The sequence below is a fragment of the Cervus elaphus genome, chromosome 7, assembly GCF_910594005.1.
Source record: "Cervus elaphus chromosome 7, mCerEla1.1, whole genome shotgun sequence".
NCBI lineage: Eukaryota > Metazoa > Chordata > Mammalia > Artiodactyla > Cervidae > Cervus > Cervus elaphus.
In genome coordinates, this window is record NC_057821.1 from 14,852,663 (window position 1) to 14,868,912 (window position 16,250).

Below are 16,250 nucleotides of genomic sequence, written 5' to 3' on the forward strand. Positions count from 1 at the left end.
AGTATGTGTGTGCTAAGTCGCTTCAGTTGTGTCCAGCTCTGGGCAACCTTATGGACCGAAGCCTTCCAGGCTCCTCTGTCCATGGGATTCTCCAGGCAAGAATACTGGAGTGGGTTGCCTCGTGCTCCTCCAGGGGATCTTCCTGACCCAGGGATGGAGCCCGATCTCTTACGTCTCCTCATTGGCCGGTGGGTTCTTCACCCCCGGCCCTACCTGCTTGTGTACACAAGTGGAGACCAAATAAGTTCTTTGGTGCAAAGGACATAGGAAGGGGTCTTGCACACAGGAAGTGGTTCACATTTGTTATGGGTTTTTGTACTGCCCTCTGGGTGAGTCCAGCCCCCCCGCCCCAGGGGGGAGGTTTGGGCGGGGGTGGGGGGGGGGGGGGGGGTGGGGGGGGGGGGGGAGGTTGTTGCAGGTGGAGAAGTCAGACTGTGAGAACTGCCTTCCAGTCTCATTGTCCTACACAGCTGGAGAGGGTCAAGCCTTTTAAGTCCCAGGATTAGGTTTGTGAACAAGCCAGGGTCCTAGTGCTTGTTGCCAGCTTTTCTCTGAGTGGCTCCACCATCCCCACAGCCTCCTTCCTCTGTATATTTCTCCCCATGGGCTTTTCAGGCAGGCTGTCCCTTTAAGAAAGCAGCCGCAAGCTGTGTACTCCACTGGTAGTCCTGCCTCCCCTGCTGGGTGCCTCCTTAGGCTGCAGCTGGGACCCTTCTGGGCTGGATTTGTGGGCTGGACCCTCCCTAGGAAGGAGGCTGCTTTGCGTCAAGTACACACCCCCAGGAATCCATGCCCAAGGAAGGACTTTCTGGCCAGAGCCCCCCACTGCAGCCCTGGGCTCCCATCCCTCTGCCCTGGCTCTGGGACATACAAGGATCATTCTTAAAGGCTGAGCTCAGGATCCCTAAAAAGAAAGTTAGAAAATAGCTGGATAAACTTGGGAAGTGAGAGAAACCTCCGATTGTGGATTGCAGTTTTGGGATTGAGTCTGGTGATTCTTGCTGGATGGAATCTGATGGGTAAATGTGGGAAGGAGGAGATGGGGGCGGGGGGCAGGGCCGGCTGGGATTCCCAGTGGGTAGGGAGCCTTGGACTTGGGGCTAGCCCCACCCATCTCCTAGTGGTTGTCACCCCTGAGGCAGGGAGCTGAGGATTGACATCTGGAAACATCTGGAGCCAGGCCTGAGGGGTGAAGATCAAGGAGGGGATGTCAGTTTTCTCTCATTTGGGGAAAACAAAGTGTGGCCTGGGAGGGCTGTGTGCGAAGATGCTCCAGGCCAAAGGCAGTGAGTGACACTGTGATTCTGTCTCAGCTGGGGACTCGGGCGGGGGCACAGACCAGGCCCTGGGCTTGGTCTCCAGGGCCCTTGGACCCCGTCAGCTGCCCGAGCTACAGCAGGCAGGGCTGGGGCGGGAGGAGGCAGGTCTACTCAGGGTTGGGAAGAATGAAGGCCTGTTGTTCTGAAGCCTGGGAACGTTGCCCTGGGCTGCCCCAGCTCAGCCTGAGAAGGCATGGGGGAGGGTTCCCCAGGCAGAATGGGACTGAGCTGGTACCTCCCCACTTTGCAGGTCCCCCAGCCCTGTTTCCTGAGGCCTGGGCACAGGTGAGCTGCCTCGCTGAGAATGCGCAGATGTTATCGTTGGGAGGGCTGGGGTCTGTGACCCCCACAGAGGATGCAGGCTACAGAAGCAGGTTCAGTCCCTGAGTCCCAGATCAGAGATGCTACTGCCGAATTCTGCTCCAAGAGTCCTTTCCTCTGTTCCATCTTGTGCCAGGCTGTGGCTGAGGGTTTACTGAGATTAAAAAAAAAAATGCCATGATGGAATTGGCAGGGTGTGAAGATCTAGAAAGATGTTTGGATATGAGATTAAAGCTGTCTTTGACAAGTGACAATAATAATTACCATTTATCCTGTAGCTTGAATGGGCCAAGCACAGTGCCAAGGGCTTTTGGGGTACCATTTCGTTTCATCCTTGAAGTAATTGTTTGAGTCATGAATAGTTTTGGAGATGTTTTTAGAAATATATCTATTTTATTTATTATTTATTTGGCTGCGCTGGATCTTGTGGGATCTTTCAGTTGAGGCATGTGAACTCTTAGCTGCGGCATGTGGGATCTAGTTCCCTGACCAGGGTTTGAACCAGGGCCCTCTGCATTGGGAGTGCAGAGTCTTAGCCGCTGGACCACCAGGGAAGTCCCTGGAGATTTTTATGGATGAATTAACTGAGGCTCAGAGAGGCGAGGGACCTTGCCTGGGGACACAGAGCTGGTAAATTGCAGAACCAGGACTTCAACGTCTTCATTCATTCAATCATTCATTCCTGTGTTGCTTTAAAAATGTTGAGCCTGAGATCCTTCTGTGTGCCAGCGATTCTGATGGGCGCTGAAGACACAGCTGGGCACTAGGTTGGGGAAAGCCTGACCAGCCTGACTCCACAGCCCAGTGCTCAGCCCGAGGCAGAGTCTTCCAGATGAACCCAGAGACCCTGGGAGAGAGTTGTGTTGAGAACTCTGCTTGCGAATGTTCTTTGCCTTAAATGTTTCATTTTGTTTTCACTTTAATAGTCATCTTAAAAATGAATGCGTTCATTCTGAATCATCTGAATAGGCATCACAGAACCTACTACTGGCCTGAGATTTTAGTCCCCAAGTTTATGCTTCTGTGCGAGTTGGCACCAAGTGGTTTCGTAAAATGATAGTGTTTAACGTTAATGCTTTGTTTCTTAAACCGGACTCTGCATTGTGTGCTTGGAAGGCCCAAACACCCAAGATTAAGAAAGGCTACACTGACTCTGCTGCAGGAGGGGGAGGTGCAGTAAGGGTATCCCGGGAAGAGACGGTTTAACCTCCCTTCTCCCCCTCAGGACAGAGTGAACTGGACTCCGTCCAGGGCAGGGGGAGTGAAGCTGCATGGATTTCTGATCTCGCAGAATCAGTGGGGAACCCAGTCCAGAGATTCAGAGAAGAACATGCAAGTCAGGAAAGAGGAAAGTCCCTGAATTAGGGGCAGGGAGCCCCATTTCCAACACACCCTCTCTGACCTCTAGCAAATGGAAGCTCCTCTGTAAGTCTTTCCAGATGGGGCAGCTTGTGCTGAGGCTGGGAAGGGAAAGTGCCAGGCCTCCTGAGAGCGCTGTGTGGTTTCCTCCCGAAGAGGGGTGTTCTCTGGCCACCCTAGAACTTCAGACCTCTCCCAGGGTCCAGCCCTTGGGTGAGAAGGCCAGAGCAGGCTCCCTGACATCCGGAACTGTGGCTGCAACCCAGGCCTCAACCCCCTGGACACGAGCAGGCGCACTGTGCTGGCCTCGAGCCTCGGGCCTTGGATATGGGGCTGGGTGGCCGGCCCCCCATTTGGATCGGAGAGCCCCCCAGCACAGGTGGCCAGAGATGAGACCCAGGACCCAGACCGCCCCCTCCTCCTCATCCACCTCTTGTTCCTCTTCCTCCTCTTCCTGCTGAGGTCTTGGGTCTTGCTGTGAGGTCACTTGTGGTCACACCTCCCTGTGAGCAACGCTCTCATTATCTTTATCCTCCGGTTCCTGTCCTTTCCCTGGATCCTGACCGATCATCCTGGGTTTCCTTTCGCAGACCTCTCTCTGGCCCCATCCAGCTCCTGCATTAGCAGTCGGTGAGCCGGGAAGACCTGAGGGCACAGAGTTTGACTTTGGGGGCCACAAGGTCTTTGTCATTCTCACTTGGCTCTAACAAGTTGGTTCCCTGTGGCTAGTTGGACTCCTTAACGTGTTGCGCCCACCCGCTTCTACATCCCTGGGCCCAGCTTCAGCACTGAGTCCTTCTCATCCCCCCATGAGCCCCACTCTCCAGCCGCCCCACCCAGCCTGCCCTTCCTTGAACTTACTCATCTCTTCCCTGCCTCTGAACCCCTGTCTGTGCAGTGCCCCCAATCGCCGCCACCCCCCACCCCGCCCAGTCCTATCTACTCATAAGATTTTGATGCCTTGTTCAGGCCAGCTGTTCCCTCTTTTTGTCCTGCCATGACCCTGCACCCCTGAAACCTCTCCAACACAGCAAATTCTCCTCTGTGACTCTGTCACTTCATACTTGCCTTCACACCCTGCACTTTAGTAATTTGTCCCTCACTGTGTCTCTTCAAGGGCAGGAATCAATAGACTTGGCTATTTTCACTGCCTCCCCCATCCCTGGCTCTGTGCCTGCCGGGCAGCAGGCGGGCAGGAAGTCCTGTTGGCACAAAGGCTCATGACCTGTCCTTTCCCCACCTCCAGAGCCCCTGCCACAGCTGGTGGCTTTCTGGGGTCTAGCAGAGCCATTTTGGGAAATCAAGATCTTGTCACGTGTCAGGCCCTGAAACATCCCAGAGCCAAATCCATCTCTGGGCCTGTAACCTGAGCCTCCCCATTCCCTGCACCCCGTGATCAGGTGGCCCTGTTTATTTTGACATCCCGTGAGGGGCCCAAGTGGGGACACGAGAGATCCTGATTTCAAAGCAAGAATTTTCTCTGGTAGCCGCTGAAGGCCAGGCCCCTGGCAGCTCCCGGGCTCCTGTGTTAGCATTTTCAGTTAATTAAGAAAACAAGCCCTGAATCCCTCGCTGTGATGGTTCTGCAGATTCAGGGCAGAAGGTGCATGTCAGCGTGCAGGAAAGGCCTCCCAGCTTCTGTAGGCCAGGTGAGCTGGAGAGGTGCTGACGTGCCTTCTCAGGAAGAGAAGAGGCTCTGAAACTGCATCCTGAGCAGCCGACTCCAGGCAGGGCCCAGAGTGTGAATTTCTGCCCCACCTGCCCCTCTCAGGGTGTTTTCTGAACGGATGGAGGATGGATCCAGGCCAGAGGGATGAGGGTAGCAGAGGAGGATTCGAGAGCCCGGAATTCGCCGGTCTTCTTCTCCAGAACTAGGTTATCCCATCTTCCTGGCTGGTGGAAGAGAGCAGTGAGGGGTGGGTCAGGGATAGCTTTAGCAGGGCTGACCTGCCAGGGGGTCAGGGTTGTTGCTCACCCATGCAGAGCCTTGGTGTGAGTTTAAAAGGGTATCTTTTCTTAAGGGAAATGTAGCTAAATATCAGTAGATTGCTGCAGAAGCTGCCCAGCCCACCCTCTTCCTGGCCCACACTCTCTGGGGTACCTGGAAGTAATGCCGGGCCTCCACCAGTGCCCTTCCCTGACATAGGCGTCATCTGACATCTGTGGGGATTGGACTTGGGCTTCTGGGCGGTCCAGGAGCACAGCTGCCTTCGCTTCTGCCCCTGTGAAGTCACACAGCCCCGTGGAAGGGGGATTCTCTTGCACAGCCTGGACACTGCATGCAGTGGTCCTGCTGCCCTTGGGCCGAGGGCGGCAGGATGGAGACCCAGTCCTGCTCTACCCCTACCAAACAGTCCAGGCAAATCATTTGGGCTTTGTGAACCTGGGTTCTAATGGGAAATGGGGATGAGGCACACATAGAATGTGTGTCCAGAAGGTGTAGGTATGTGTAAATGTTGGATAAAGTGTTAGTTGCTCAGTCATGTCCAATTCTTTGTGACCTGTGGACTGCAGCCCACCAGGCTTCTCTGTCCATGGAATTCTCCAGACAAGAATAATAGAGTAGGTAGCCATTCCTTTCTCCAGAGGATCAGTCTTCCTGACCCAGAGATTGAACCCGAGTCTCCTGCACTGCAGGCAGATTCTTTACTGCCTGAGACAGCGGGGATGTTCCACATATTAGATAAGACATATGCATACCTGTCCTGGCTCGGGGAACCTGGCTTCCTCCCCCACTGGGTGTCTGTCTTATTCCATCCTGCCTACTGGCCAGGTATCTGGCTCCCTGAAAAGATGCTGGAGAGAAATAACAAAGATGTGATTAGCTCCTGCTCAGCCTGGGGATGGAGGGGTTGTAGGGTGAGCTCTCTGTATCTGGTTTAACTGTCCAAATGATCAACAGTTGGTGGCAGATATTTTTTGACTTTTGAGACCCTTGCCTTTATCCCCTGGGGAATCTCAGGGCTCCTTGCCTTCCCCAGGTAATGACTACTTCACCCACAGGGAAGGCCATATTCGCAGGAAGGTAGGGTCATTTGGGGAAAGCACATCTCTCAAAAAGTGAGAATCCTTGTGGTGCTCTAAAGTGGGACACAAGTCATTTGAGGTTTTGAGGGGGAGTTTCCGATCTTTCTCTGTTTTTTTTTTTTTTCCATTTCCTCCCTCTTTCCCTTGCTCCTCCCCTGCCCCACTTATTTTCCCTTTTAATTTCCAAATCAATCCTTATGTTGTATAGCTGATATGACCAATAGCTCTTATTTCCTGGAAAACCTATTCAAAATGCCACCTGATCCTCCCCAAACTCCCAAATCCCTGGACACCAGGTGGATTTGTTTGCTTTCAGCTTCTGTTGCTAATTTTTCTCATTTTGCCTTAGGACCATTTGCATGCAAAAATTGAGGAAATTTTTTTTTAATTAAGGAAAATATACTATAAATCAGGCGTGGAATATGAGACCGCGTACTGATGGTAGATGAATAATGCTAATTGTGTGTGAAGTCACAGCTTTCTATAACATTGACTTGGCAGGTCAGAACCTTTTGGACTGACTATTGGGAAGACCATCTCTTGTTTAAAGAGTTTCTGAATATCCTCCAGGCTTTGAAGAGAACATTTGCGATAAAGACCAAAAGAAGTTGTGAATTTGTTTCTAGACTATTAGGGAACATCTTCCAGAGGGAGAGGCCCTCACTGGATTCACAGTCTTTAGGGAAGTATTCATTGAGGAATCTGGGTAAAGGTTTTCAGAGTTTTTTATTTACTACATTTCTGTAACTGTTGTTTCATATACACTATCTTCAGGAGAAACTATTTAGAGGAAACCAAGAACTGAAGAACCAAGCCAGGGTTTGTCTGCTGCTGAGAATTTGAGGATGGAGTTCTAGCTGTGGGGTCTCATGAGTTTGCTTTTTCCCAGGGGCAAGTGGCCTTGCTTCTCAGGCCTCGGTTTTCTCCTCTGTAAAGTGGGCTTGAAAAGGAGAGTCACCTCCACTCTCAGCACCCTGTGCTTCTGTGAATTTGAGTCAGTTCTAAATGAGGTGGATGAACTGGAGCCTATGATACAGAGCCAAGTCAGTCAGAAAGAGAAAAGCAAATATCGTGTGTTAATGCATATATATGGAATCTAGAAAGATGGTACTGATGAACCTGTTTTTGGGGCAGCAGTGAAGATGCAGACAGAGAGAACAGACTTGTGGACACAGTGGGGGAAGGAGAGGGTGGGGTGAATTGAGAGAGCAGCATGGAAGCATACACGTTACCATATGTGAAATAGACAGCCAGTGTGGATTTGCTGCATGATGCAGGGAGTTCAGACCAGCGCTCGGTGACAACCTAGAGGGGTGGGAAAGAGGTTTAAGAGGGAGGAGACCTGTGTATACCTATGGCTGATTCATGTTGATGTACAGCAGAAACCAACACAATATTATAAAGCAGTTATCCTCCAATTAAAAATAAATAAATTTTAAAAAAAATCCTGGGGTTCCCAAAATCTTTTAGAGAGCTCCCTGCAGGATAGTCAGAGAAAAGAGGAGCCCCGTTCCTTACCCAAAGGCTGGGGGAGTGGGAATGGTGGAGAGGGAGGTGGAACCATCCAGAAGCAGAACAGAGTAATCTTTCCCAGGGTCAGATTTTTGCACCTGAGCTTGTGGAATGACACTTGGTCACTCCAGAGACAGTGGCCCTTTTGCCTTGGCTCTCTGAGTGGGGGTCCACTGAGACATCCCTGTGCTGGCTGATTGTGGGGCGTGAGCCTGGGCTGCCGTTCAGGGTCTCTATGTGCTTCCCCTTGACCTCCTTGGTTTGAGCATGGATCCTGTTAGGACCTAAGGAGAGTTTGGAAAATCCCAAACCCAGTTTCAGAGTCCAAGGAGGGTGGTCCTCTCAAGACCAAGTCCTGGGCTACTTCTCAGGTCTAGCCACACCCATCTCTGCACGCCCCTCCTCTCACCGGCTGTATCTTCACTCTTGCCCTTCCATCCCCTCTGCCTGAAGATTGATACCTGGTGAGGTATCTAGCCCTCCCTCAAGGCTCAGTTCAAACACTCCCCCCACTTCTATAAAGTCTCCTGCCCCCCTTCCCCTGGTTTCAGGGAGATGAAGTTCTCCTCTCTCTGCCAGCCAGACCTACCGCTGATGTAGCACTTAGCAGGTTGCTTGAAAACCACTCTTCTGCTTGACTCTCGTAAACCAGGAGCTTCCAGAAGGCAAGGATTCCAGTAGCTTCCACTGGGCTTTCCTAGTCCCAGTGACAGGTTCTAGTCCATAGTAGGTAGGTCTCGGTTAAACATCGACCAAATGACAAGTGAAGGGAACCTATACTCTTTGTGGTTTTTTTTTGCAAATAGGTTCACCAGTACCATCTTTCTAGATTCCATATATTTGCGTTAATACACAATATTTGTTTTTCTCTTTCTGACTTACTTGGCTCTGTATAATAGGCTTCAGATGCAAGCAGGCAGGAGTGGTTTGTGTTTGGGCCATCTCCCCAGGGCCCAGCTCCACGGTGGTGTCTGAACAGAGCATGCTGATCAGCCCCCTGCTCCCCCATATCCCTTCCATGCCAGGGACTGAGAGCTGGGCTGATGGGCGTGCAGGGAGCCCAGGGCTGGTGTAGGTGGCAGCACCATGCTGTCCTTCTCTAGGGACCAAGGTGTGACAACATGCCATCGTCCGCAGCAGCCTGTGATTCCAGCAGCACTTGGGGAAAACCACACGGTTTGTGCCTGTGACGGACACCTGTGTTGGAGGCTGAGGAGACAACTTACTTGGTACCAGTTAGAGAGTTCTAGTGGGTCAAGCTTTCCATGCTCATCAAGAGAAACCTGGGCAATGTCAACCTGCATGAAGGCCAGGGGGATCAGAGGAGAGCAGGGATTGCTGAGAGTCAGGAGTGAGTTTGTTTACACTCCAGCATTTTCAGACCCATTTGCTGAGTGCCTCCCATGTGTGTCCATCACTGTTCTAAGCTCTGAGGGAGCAACCTGACCATGTCCCTGCCTTCGGGGAGGCTTACTTTCTAGTGAAAGTCCCGGAAGACCAAGAGAATGGGAGCTGAGGCCCGTGCCCCCCTCCAAGGCTATTCTGAGCTGGCCTCTTGGTGAGGGGTATCCTTTCTCCATTCATTAGTCCCTGCATTCTTCCCCAAGATGTTGCCTGCTAGAAGCACCTTGGTATCACTCTTGCAGATTATCAGCCCTCCCTCCTTGCCCAGGGCATGTTAGAGACCCCGCCCCTAGACTCCCACCATGCCCTGCACAACTCTGCCCCCTCCCCAACCTGCTTACCTGTGGACCTTTTTTCCCTGACCAACTGAGAGCCTTTTTAGTAACCAGGTCTATGCTTTTTTTGTTTGTTTCTTAAAAAATATTTATGTATTTGGCTGCACTGAGTCTTTGTTGCAGTATGTTGTTTAGTCGCTAAGTTGTGTCCATTTCTTGGCAATCCCATGAACTGCAGCACACCAGGCTTCCCTGTCCTTCACCATTTCCCGGAGCTTGCTCAAACTCATGTCCGTTGAGTTGGTAATACCATCCTACCATCTCATTCTCTGTCGCCCCCTTCTCCTCTTGCCTTCAATCTTTCCCAGCATCAGGGTCTTTTCCAGTGAGTTGGCTCTTGGCATCAGGTGGCCAAAGTATTGGAGCTCCGGCTTCAGCCTCAGTCCTTCCAATGCAGCATGCGGTGTCTTTTAATTGCAGCCTGGACCTATAGGGTCTAGTTTCCTGACCAAGGATTGAAGCCAGGCCCCCCCTGCACTGGGGGCGCAGAGTCTTACCCTGCACCACCAGGGAAGTCCCCAGGTCTGTCTTCTATTCATGACCACACCCCTGCAGCATGCTGTGCCTGGCACGAAGTGGGGCTTCCACATGTGACTAGAATTAATGACCCATGGGGTAAACGCTTGGTTTCATTTGTCCATCTTCCCCATCCACGCTCAGCTTGCACATCTGTTCTCCTCTCTTTCCAGGTGAGCCTTGGAACAGGGTGAACTCTTGGGGAAGCTGTCAGAAAGTTGGAAAACTGGGGGAAATGGGACAAGACTCTGGCTGGAGTCAGCTCCTCTGAGTGTACTCTCTGCGATTTGGCCACTTGAGGCTCATCTGCCTTTGAACTCGCTCCCTCCCCCGGTCTGGGAAGGCGGGTAGGGTTCAGGGCCGACAGAGCTGAGCCATGAACGTGGACCCTCCTTGCTGAGGCCTGTGTCTCCCTCCTTGTGGGTGGGGACGAGGCAGTGCTGAGGGACAGACCTGTCCCAATGGGTCTCCGGTTCAGTCCACCCAGCTGGGCCTGCTGGAGAGCAGGCCGCCTGGGAACGGCTGGGAAGTCAGGCCCGGCCTTGGGCCCACTTCCCCCAAGGCCAGGATGTGGCGTGGGACCCAGGCAGGCGGAGGTTCCCACCACTTGGCTCCTGCACCCGAAACGCTCCAAGCCCAGGCGGTGTCTCCCAGCAGGAGGGGGTGGGGGCAGACTCCAGCTGCCTGGGTCAGGACCCAGCGTCAGGACCAGGGCAGCTCCATAGGCGCCCACCTCTGACATCTCTCCGCCACCTGGACAGCTGCCAGTGGCCCTGCAGTCCAGCCTTGCCTTGCCACGGGGGAAGAGATTTGGGGATTAACCATTGCAGGCCCTGCCTGAGCCAGGCTGAGACTGGTCCTCCCAGATCAGCTGGCATCCATCCACCATGTGCCAAGGACTGGGGAGGATGTATTCGCAAATGTCATCTCATTTCATCCTCATGTCAGTCCCATTTTCCTGATGAGTAGACTGAGGTGTATGGAGTTACATAATCTGCTTATGCTGGTGGTGGTGCTCAGTGGTGTCCAACTCTGCGATCCCATGGACTGTAGCCCGTCAGGCTCCTCTGTCCATGGGATTTCCCAGGTAAGAATACCAGAGTGGGTTGCTGTTTCCTACTCCAGGGGATCTTCCCAACCCAGGGATTGAACCTGTGTCTCTTGCGCCTCCCACATTGGCAGGTGGATTCTTTACCACTGTGCCACCTGGGAAGCCCCTGTAATCTGCTTAAGGTTATACAATTAGTAAGAAAATTTCCTGTATTCATCCTTTGTTACAGAGTCTGCTATGTGCTAGGCAGTAATTCTTGGCCCTGTGGATATACAATGGATGATGGACAAAAAAATGATGGACAAACAGGGAGAGATAGAAAATAATATATATAGCATCTCGTATGGTGATAAGTCTATGTGGAAGATAGGAGGAGGGAAAAGGGAGTGGATGATGTTGGAAGAGGTTTGTTTTTTTTTAATTTTAAACTTTTATTATTTCTGTTGTTGCATATTCATCGTTGACTATATTGCATTTAAATTTTTTTTCATTTAAAAATATTTTTATTTTATATTGGAGTATAGTTGATTTACAATGTTGTATTAGTTTCAGATATACAGAGAAGTGATTCAGTTACACATATACATATATCTATTCTTTTTCAGATTCTTTTCCCATATAGGTTATTATAGAATATTGAGTAGAGTTCTTGTGCTAGGCAGTAGGTCCTTGTTGATAATCTTTATTATCTATACTAGTGTGTATATATTAATCCCAAACTTCTAATTTATTCCCTCCCCACCTTTCTTCTTGGAAACCTTAAGTTTGTTTTCTGTGTAAGTCTTTCTTTTTTGTAGATCAGTTCATTTGTATCATTTTTTAAGATTCCACATTTAAGTGGTATCATACGATATTTGTCTTTCTCTGACTTACTTCACTTAGTATGATAATCTCTTGGTCTATCCACGGTGCTGCAAATGCATTATTTCATTCATTTTTTATGGCCGAGTAATATGCCATTGTGTGTTTATATGTCACATCTCTTTATCCATTCCTCTGTTGATGGACATTAGGTCGCTTCCATGTCTTGGCTATGGTCAGTAGTCCTGCTATGAACATTGGGGTGCATGTATCTTTTCGAATTTATGGCTTTCTGCAGATATATGCCCAGGAGTGGGGTTGCTGGATTGTATGATAGTTCTAGTTATAGTTTTTTAAGAGACCTCCATACTGTTCTCCACAGTGGCTATACCAGTTTATATTTCCACGAGCGGTGTGGAGGGTTCCCTTTTTGCACTGGAAGAAGGGTTATTTTAAGTAATCTCATTGAGAAGGTGAGTAGTTATTGCTACTTACACAGTATTTGCTGGGAGCCAGGCATGACCCTGATCACCATGTATAAGACCACTAACCCACTGACTTAATCCCTGCAACTACCTTCGGAGGCAAATTACTATTATTTACATTTTCAGAAGGGCACAGAGAGGCAGAGGGAGGCAAAGTAACTTGCCAGAGACAACACAGCCGATCAGTGGTGCTGGGATCTGTACTCATGCAACCTGAGTTCTGGCTCGTTACCACTATGCTGTCCTTCTAGGGCTTCGCAGACAGTAAGTGGGTGGGCAGAAGGGTGGGCCTGCAGGACCCTATTACAGCGCAGGCAGGTGCTAAGTGAGTAAGTGTCCGGGTGCCCCCTCCGCTGTAGCCCTTTTGAGGGGGAGGAAAGGGCAGAGCAATAGGCAGATTCTTTAGAGTTAAACCTGACTGAGAAGGGAGGGCTTGAGTATATTTGCAGAAAATAATAGAGGGTAAACACTCCAGATGCAGCTCTCTCTCCCCCCGCTCCCAGTTCTTCTCTCCTGGTCCCTCCAGGCTCCTTCAGCTCCTTCAGCTCCAACTCAGATCTGAAATAAGTAGGACTGTTTCTTGCTCTTGTTCTAATCTGCCCTCCCTCCATACCAGTCTGGGAAGAACTTACTTAGTTATGATGATGAAGGCAGCTAATATTTATTGAAGACTTCTTGAAATGGTTGGGGAACATGTGTACGTTACAACTCACATGTGCAAGAAAAATAATTACTTGCTGGAATTGATCACTTGCAATAAAAGAAATCTTAGCCTGGTCAATAAAGGTCTTTTCGTCTTTTCTGTGATGTGAAACAGAGACTTATGGTCCAGTGAGGTCAGGATTCAGTCTTCCAGGGCCCCCCTCCTTAGTGATCTGCTCGCTGGGGAAGCTCCAGTTTTCTCAAGGCCGCAGGTTCCCCGCTGATACGCACTGAACGTGTTCTGTGTTCCCTCTGCGTCTAGGGTCCTGGTGCTTGTCAACTCAAAAAAAGATGCACAGCTCGGGAGTTATGAATTCAGTTTTATTTGGGGCAAAATGAGGACTGCAGCCCAGGAAACAGCACCTCCGAGTGCTCCGAGAGACCACTCCAAAGAGGCAGGGGGGAAGGTCAACATATAAGATTTTGGTGAAGGGGGAGTTCAGTACAGTCAAGTGCTCACTTTACAGAAGGTTTTCTGCTAGTCATGAGGAGCTGATGTTACCATGAAGGGATTTCGTGCTTTTCTAGTTACGAAAAGATGCAAAGATTGGGATCATGCAATCAGTTCCTGAAGATATCTGCCTATCTAAACAACTGTTGCACCAGCTTCCATGGAGCCCAGAGTGCCTCACTGCACCCTGAACTCTGTCCGGGGGTGCTGAAGGTCAACAGCTGCAGCGGCACAGGGGTCAGTCTCTGAGGCGGCACATGGCAGATGCCCGTGTTGTTGTTCAGTTGCTGGCAACTGTTCTTGGCGAGTGCCAGTTTGTAGTCGATGTACTGAAATCCACTGAAGGGGCCAGGTCTGCTCTTGTCCCTGGGGCTTTTGAAGGGTTCCCTGGCACCTGTTGCTGAAGCCACGGCTTCTTTGGGTCCCCCACTCTCCCAGACACCCACCTTCCCCTGGAGGGCTCGAGTGTCCAGCTGTTGTGGGTGTGAAGGCCCATTCTTGTGCGGGTCCGAGGACAGCCCCTGGTCCTTCCCAACCTACCCCTGGCAGAGCCCTGTTGCTCTGAGCCCAGTGGAAGGTGGGGCTTCTCCAAGGGGCATGGTGTTTCCCCAGGCGTGCGGTCCCTCAGGTATGGAAGTGAAATCCTGGTCATTTACTTCCTCCTCCTCCTACTCCTAGAAAGCTTCTCTATTGCCTCCTCCTGTCCAGAGTAAACAACATTGCCTCTCAGTGACCCTTCCCTGCTCAGCTGGCCTTTTTGTTGGGGCGGGGTGGGGGGGTTTTATAAATCTTCTCTGACCAGAGAAAAGGCTGTGGCTTAGCTCTCATATTAATAGAAGGATATAGGAGGGACTTCCCTGGTGATCCAGTGATTAAGACTCCTGGCTCCCAATGCAGGGGGCACAGGTTCGATCCCTGGTTTAGGGACCCTGCACTGCTACATGAGGCGGCCCAAAATCAACAAACCCACAGCAACAATCAGAAGGGTACAGGAGAAAAGGGAAAAAAAAATTAAACATCTGGATTTCCCAGAGGCAAAATATATTGGGAAATATTTTCCTCTTAAAATACTCTGTTATACAGACCTGCAATATTATTCCTGAATTTGTCAGTTACTCCTCATGACAACCCTGTGGGGTGTGTCCTGTCCTGATAAAGAAAGTGAGGCTTTGGAGGAAGCAAGCTTTCCCAAGGTCTTAGAGTGGGTTACTGGCAGAGCCAAGTTTAGAAATTCAAATTCTGGATTCTCGGCTCCATTCTATTCCTAGGGCCTTTGCTTCTCAGAAAGGAGTCTTGCGGTCGAAGTTCCTTAGCCCTCAGTAAAAATAAAATGTTGCCCCTTGAATAACATATAATCCTCCCCAGAGAAAGGGGGATTGGCTTCAAGTTGACTCAGCTAGGGGTGAATATCAGGGCAAACCTCTCATGTCATAGAAAATCTCACTCCATGTTAGCAAAGGCTGTCTTCAGATTCTTTCCTATTCCTAGGGATGTAAAAACTTTCATCCTTCTTGTTTTTTCTTTTCTTTTTTTTTTTTTTTTGCTGTGTTCTGTCGGGTGTGGGATCTTAGTTCCCCGACCAGGGATCAAACCTGTGCCCCCTACATTGGGAGCAATGATTTTCACTACCTGTTGGGATGATGACTTTGCTTGACAAAAAAGTGTGATGTGACAGCCTCCTTCTCACTCAGCTTCCCTAGCCAAAGAGGCCTTTGACTCACAGCTGTAGCTGCTTTGTGCAGAGCCTGGTACAGCCCTGACTCAGCTCACAAGTCAGCTGAAGCCCTGCCCTTTTCCATCTGCCTGTTTTCCGGCTCTGAAGACCGCGGTGCAACATTTGAAAATTCAGCTCTGGCCCCTGGTTGCACTGGCGTTGAATAGGCCGAGGCGGGTATCTGAGCACCACCTAAAAATAGCCAGGGGAAATAACCTTTTGCTTTATATATTTAGCTTTTATGACATAATGAAGTTATTGGTATTGTAACATTTTTTCCCTTTGACCACATGCACATGGATTCATTTTCCCAGAAGTCCCAATACCCGGGACATTCTGAGATGCAGGGACAAGGAAGGGAAGGGAGCGAAGTCAGTGAGACGTGGTTAAGATGATCTGAAATGGCAGGAGCCAGGCCACTGCACAGGCTCAGTAAGACTGAGTACTTCTCTTCATTGCCTCCTCCAGGAAGCCTCCCTGGTATCCTCCAGGTCAACAACCAGACTGTAGCAGATGCCTCTCTCCACTCACATCACAGTGCCTTACCTGTGTCCATCCCATATAGTGCTAGACTAGCTATTTGCATACCTGGCTCTCCCACTAGACTGTCATCATTAGGTATCTTATTCAGCTCTTATCTCCCATGCCTGGTACATCCAAGCAGGTTAATAGATGTCGGTTAAGATGGTCCTTAAGGTGCCAGATACAGAGGCTGAGTGAGTTACTGAAGATGACATGCACTGAGGCTCAGACATGTTTCTAAAGTCCACAGGATGGAAAGCAACATGGAACCATGAAGGACATTATACAGGTGTATTTTCTTTGGTGTGATTTTTGTGTGTAAGCAAAGAGGATGCTGTCTCACCTCTGCCTGGGAGGTCTTTTCTGATGCCAAAAAAGAGGATTGAAGAGCATGACCGTGAACTTGAAGATCATGTCAAAGGGACACTGCTACCTCCTTTCAACTGTGAGCTCCCACTCTAGTGCTCTTTTCCTTAGGCTGTAGGAGGGCAGGGACTGGAGTCCGGGCTACCCGGCACGTGCCTAGTCAGAGGGTCACCAGGTCCAAACACCAGGTCACCAGCTCACTGTACGACAGGTCAATAAATCAAGAGATGATTTTGGGGGGTAAGGAATAGAGGTTTTATTCAGAAAGCCAGAAGATTGAGAAGATGATGGACTAGTGTCCCAAAGAGCCATCTTACCTGAGTTAGAATTCGGGCTTGTTTTATACCCCAAGAGCAGAGGGTGTG

General features: G+C 50.3%; 1 protein-coding gene, 1 non-coding gene and 1 pseudogene across 5 annotated transcripts in view; 1 reads left to right on the forward strand and 2 right to left on the reverse strand.

The window, feature by feature from the left end:
- The window catches only part of LOC122697713, a 107,971-nt pseudogene extending 97,436 nt beyond the window's left edge, over positions 1 to 10,535 (reverse strand).
- Positions 1 to 16,250, forward strand: part of DAAM2 (dishevelled associated activator of morphogenesis 2) — a 126,907-nt gene that overhangs the window by 33,333 nt on the left and 77,324 nt on the right. Inside the window, exon 1 of one of the 4 annotated variants that reach the window (XM_043907380.1) lies at positions 1,159 to 1,286. The exons of the other annotated variants lie outside the window; for them this stretch is intronic. The gene's annotated coding sequence lies outside the window, so the exon portion shown is untranslated. Of the gene's footprint in view, positions 1 to 1,158; positions 1,287 to 16,250 lie in introns of those variants that run through there. 4 annotated transcript variants of the gene reach the window in all.
- On the reverse strand, positions 2,122 to 2,194 carry TRNAG-CCC. Its single transcript has one exon. It is a non-coding gene; the product is annotated as a tRNA-Gly (tRNA).